This window comes from Pseudophryne corroboree, chromosome 7 (assembly GCF_028390025.1).
Source record: "Pseudophryne corroboree isolate aPseCor3 chromosome 7, aPseCor3.hap2, whole genome shotgun sequence".
NCBI classification, from domain to species: domain Eukaryota; kingdom Metazoa; phylum Chordata; class Amphibia; order Anura; family Myobatrachidae; genus Pseudophryne; species Pseudophryne corroboree.
In genome coordinates this window covers 169,634,243-169,640,242 of record NC_086450.1, presented here as the reverse complement: position 1 = coordinate 169,640,242, position 6,000 = coordinate 169,634,243, and positions in this window count along the sequence as shown.

Here is a 6,000-nt window from a genome sequence, read left to right as displayed (position 1 = left end):
TGAGCATTTCTAATACTAGGGAGACACCCAGTTTCTTAGCCTCTGGGCTTCTCTGTTCACTCTGTGTTGGTTTTGTTACCCTATCACCTTCTGTGTACGTTATGTCATATTTCCCAGTCTGTCTGTGAGTTCATTTGTTTTGCATCCCTCTCTGTTCAGACACCAGTACATTCCTGCAGGCACTGGTGTGTATAACAGTTCAAACACCAGTACATTCCTGCAGGCACTGGTGTGCATAACAGCTCGGTAGCGAAAGCTGCCATGCGCCGGTGCACTGCGGCGCCGGCGCATGTGCAGTTCCGACCCGATCGCTGCGCTGCGACAAACTGCAGCGAGCGATCGGGTCGGAATGACCCCCTGAGTTCCACCACCTCTCTGTGAACACTTTAAGCCCAGTGTGACTGGACCCTTACGATACTTAGAAAGATTAACTGCAAAGTACTTAAATAGTCCCCCTGTTCTGAAAATAACTGTATCTTAGTGAACTAATCTGAATGCAATTTATAATTATTTCATGCACAGTAGCTCACTGCAATCACAAATATTTCTTATCTCCTATAGTCAACTTACAGAAATAACTGATCATAAATCGATTCGTTGTCATTCCAGTCATGTTCCATGGTAAAGGTTAACTAAGCATAAGACATTCTGACTTCTGGATGAAGTTAGGATAATTTGCAGGCTCATAAAGTCACTTTAATTGCACTTAGTAGCACCTGCTTAAACATGCTGACTCTCCAGTTCTGTACAAGAGCTTTAGTCCATCAGAAGCTATACATTTACATAGAGTCCTGCAATATAAAGAAGAAAATGCAAATGACAAATATCATTAATTTCTGAGCCAAAAATCCCATCGTCAGACCTGTAAAAATAATTATGAATAATCTTACAGATTTAAATTACATTATGGTGTGCAGAAGGTGACATACATCCGGAAACAGGTCACTCTCATTAGTCTTTAACATATCATTATCTACCAATTTAATTAATCTGTCTACAGATTAAAAAATATATAGAAAGGAAATCAAAATTCAAAAATGGTTCACATAATCATAGGCGATATTAGGGGGCTTTACTTTTCCTTTTAATCTCTGCTAAATTAGACACACGGGGCGTAAGTTTTACATTTTGAAAAAAACACAGGTGTTCCCCGATAGCCATCTTGAGTAAATCATTGAAGCCTATAAGATACAATTTTGCATTTGTTTTTCATGAGAAGGTAGTTTGGATCCCTGTCTGATACGTTACACTTGCACATGTGTGGTTTGGTTTTAAAAGAGCATAAAGTTAGCAAGCGCTCTACAATAACAGGAGGCATCATGTGTGTTTGACAAGTCTTTATCTATCTCATAGGCAAATGCAGGGGGGTTTCCGGTTGCCCAGTATAATAGAGCTACTGCACATGCCTAGTGACAGCTGATTTTCCTACAGTCTGCTGTGTGTGTGTCTGTGGTTATGAGTTCTTGCACCAGAAAGAGAATCTGGTAAGTGACTTATGCTGGGCATACACGCTACAATTATCTGTCCAATTTGCCCAATATCAGCGGATCGGCCAGATAATTGCAGAGTGTACGTGGCCAACCAAAGTGAAAATATACATCGGTCAGGCATGTCCCTACGATTTGATATTTTCTAAGTGCCATGTCTGCTGCATCATGCAGTGTATGCCCTACCGCAGTCGACTGACATTTCCCTGTTCCTTTACATGGGAAGGAACAGGGAATTGTCTCCTCCCCGGGGGCGGAGCGCCGATGTCCTGTGACATACATTATGAGAAATCTCACAGTGTATGTCCCAGATATCTGCAGCGGCAGATAAAATGCCTATACTGTAGGTCATTGGGCCTTCTTGTGTCTGAAGTAATGTATTACATAAACCATACCTCCCAACATTGTGTTTAGTGAAAATGGGACTTTGGGTGCGCCAAAAGCAAAAGGGAAACCCAGCTGACATCGCTGTGGGGGCGTGCCTAGCATCTCGAGTCCTCAGGCTCTCCCCTGCATTGTGAATAATGCCATGCCCATCTGCATACAGCAGCGGTGACAGTGCTCTCCCCTCCAACTTTTCCCTTCCTGCAGGACACTACAGCCTGCAGGCGGTACAGCAGGACAGTCCTAAATAATGGGACTGTCCCACTAAAAGGTGCAGTTGGGAGGAATACATAAACAGCACTGGGGTAGACTATAGCTTTTTATGCATCCTTCATGGGCTGGTGACAATTGCTGTACAATCAAACATTGGAAACCCCCTCCAGAAATCCTGCATTTGCCGCTCTGCATCTGTAATATTTTCTATATTCATCTTTTTGGATATTTTTTACTGTAAGGTCATACATGGTTACAGTTTCTTTTTTAACAGACAATAGTGTAGAAGGTGTGAATAATAAGATACATTAGCGAAGCTAGGAGGGGGCTTGTGTCCTGTGTGACAGATGTGTTGGGGAACCAAAGAGAAGAGAGGGGGGGGGGGGGGGGGGGAGGCTGGTGCAGAAACAATGATGTAGCCAGTGAAGGCAGAGCGCCTGCTCCCTGTGCTGAAAATCTAATATCTATCATACACATGCTCCACAGCTGGAGTGCCCCATCCCTCCCTGCTTGCTGTGCAGTGTTACCAGGAAGGAGAGCACTCGGCAGAAGATGGCTGGTCAGACAGCTTCTCAGAGGATCGGAGAGTTTCCCTTAATCTGCAAAGTGATCTGCATAGAGTGCACCAGGCAATACTCTATTCCAGTTGGTCCTTTATCTATTTTTGGTTTACTTAGCCAACCACTATTACACAAAGTCCAGAGTTGTTGATGCCTAAGTGTATATTATTAGAATTATACATAAGTGACAAATTAATATGTTTCTTAATTTATGTAAGTTTAGTTTTTTATCATGGCACTAATCTCAACTAATGCAGGCCATACATCTACTGGCCGATACCCCGTTCTGCCGATGCCAATCCGCTCCACTTATCGGTGGACTCCAAAGATTAGCAATTTCTCCAGGAATTAATAATTTCTTACACGTTAAAAGTCCCCGACAGAGCCCAATTGCCAATTACAGGATTTACAACATGTTGGATTTTGCCGATAAGTAACCCTACTCAATCATCAGCAAAATGGGGAATTGCCCATGTACTTGTCTGCTGTATGGGCCCCATTACACAGGGAAACCCTGGTCATTTCTAACCAAATAGATGCAAACTGCAATATTGTTCTGTACGTGGGCCCAAAACTGTCTATACAAACTGTGATCAAGAGTGGACACTGATTTTGCAGGAATGGAAATGTCAGATGAGTAGGGTTTAGGCAGTCTGCCTACAGATAAAACAGCCCAAGAAGTAGAACTGTTACAATTCATCAAAATGTATCCTATAGCTAAATAAATATCTAGAATGTTCATAGCCAGGGCCACCAAAAGATCTGCCAGGCTCCAGTAGAAAGTGGCAAGGCCAGAAGTTGCCTAGTATGCATTGGTCAGTTCTGGGGCAGTGTGTTGATGTGAGTATGGGAATGAAAGCAGCAGGAAGTCACATACTGAGAGTTATATAGTGGGATGTGCAGGGTCCCCCAATAGCACAGGTTTTATTAGGAGATGAGTGATGTGTTAGTGAGCAGGCCATAACTAGGGTGGGGCCGACGGTGCTTGGCACACAGCGTATGTGTAGCGCATATGCTCTGTGAGAGGAGAATCAGGAAGCAGCACCCGCCACGGCACCCGCGTCTCTCATGCCTCACTTCCGCTAGCTGTTTTGCTGCCCGCTGTAATATGTGTAGCGGTATGCACCCGGCTCCCTCTCTGATGGGTGCACACCACTACATACATTACAGCAGGCAGCACTGCAGCTGCCCACCAATATGCTCCGCCCCATTCCGACTTCCCCGACTCCGGACACAGCATCTCCTGGGAGAGATGTCATGAAACATCTCTCCCAGCCAGAGCCGGCCCTAAGCAATATGATGCCCTAGGCAAGATTTTGGCTGGTGCCCCCTAGCACCACCCATAGTTCCGCCTCTGACCCTGCACCCCTTTCCCAGCACCCTCACCCCCCACCCACAGTCCTTTTTTTTGTTTTCCTACCCCCTGTAATTTAAATAAGAACAGTGCGCACATTCAATGCACAGCCCAAAAAGGTATGTGTTTTTGCTGGCAAGGGGCATGGCCACACAATAGTACCTCCAATTCAAATTATGCCTCATAGTAGTGCAACTTTATTCACAATTTATCATGCGATAGTGTCCCTTATTCCCATTACATTACACAGTAGTACCACTTTACCTTATATACATTACTCCTCACAGAAGTGCCCCTCATTGACATAACATCATACTCAATTGCTCCTTATTCACATTACACCATGCCATATTGCTCTTTATTCTCATTATACCACACCATATTGCTCTTTATTAACATTACACCACACCATATTGCTCTTTATTCACATTAGACCACACAGTAGTGCCTTTTCTATATGTTACGCCACACAGTAGCGCACCTTATACACATAATGCCACATAATGGTAATGCATTTGCACACATAAAACCACACAGTAATGCCCCTTACACATATGACACACATTATTAATGTCCTTATAAACATAATGTGCCTTACACATTATGCCAACCCTTATTAATGCCCTGATACACATAATTTCCCTTACACATATGCCGCACATTGTTAATGCCCTTATACACATAATGACACATATAATGTCCCTTACACATATGCCAGACATTATTAGTGTCCTTATACACATAATGACACACATAGTGCCCCTTACACATACAGTATGTTACACATTATTAATGCCCTTATACACATAACGACATATATAGTTCCTGGCTTGAGTCAACTGGCAGCTCTGCTAATGTCGGGTGCCTATTTTGTTAATGAAAATGCATCTTATTTGCATTGTTATGTGGCTAGGATGCACAAGCAGCTTCTGCTGATTAAAATGATATGCGGCATGCCTATATACTGTGTGCGACTGTGGCTGTATCTGCATACGAAATGCTACACACAAAAAATAGGCATGCCGCATATCATTTTAATCAGCAGAAGCTGCTTGTGCCGTTAGGCATACCAGATGTCCTAGGCAATTGCCTAGTTTGCCTATAGCTAGGGCCGGCTCTGCTGCCAGAGTGCAGGAGCTGCGCTGGCAGGGACTACACAGTGGCTGCAAAAGCATTACCGCTGTGCGATGCTCTTGCACCCTTACGGTGGGGGTGGGGGGTTGTAGGGCCAGACATGCGGACTAGCCCCGTGCTGGGCGTCCCCAGCATGTCTGAGAAACTGATTGTAGATGTGCTAAATTGAACACATCTACGATCAGATCTGAATTACCCCCATGGTTTTGCCCAATTGCTAACTTTTTTGGTTTACGTACTTACAAACCTGAATAAGGCCCTATGTTTAATGATCAAAATTATTTAAATGATTTTAAAAAATGACTTTCAGGCTGTATGTATAAAGTGTATATGAAATATATATATGCATTCTGTGTTTAGACTTGGGTCCCATCCCCAAAATATCTCATTCTCATTATGGGATGCAGATATGCCAAAATACGTGAAAATCTGATATCCAAAATACTTCTGGTCCCAAGCATTTTGGATACGGGAGACTCAACCTGTGCCAGCACTAGACTTTAACATGCTGTACATATCAACATTCTGACTACAGGGGTCATTCCGAGTTGATCGCTAGCTGAATTTGTTCGTAGCGCAACGATCATGCTAAAAATCGGCACGTAGCGCAACGATCATGCTAAAAATCGGCAATTCTGCGTATGCGGCACAATGCGCACGCACGACTTACGGGCACAACTAACGATGTAGTTTTGCACAGGGTCTAGCGATGCATTTCAGCTGCACTGCTTGCCGCAGAGTGATTGACATGAAGTGGGCGTTTCTGGGTGCCAACTGACTGTTTTCAGGGAGTGTGCGGAAAAACGCAGGCGTGTCAGGAAAAACGCAGGCGTGGCTGGGCGAACGCTGGGCGGGTTTGTGAAGTCAA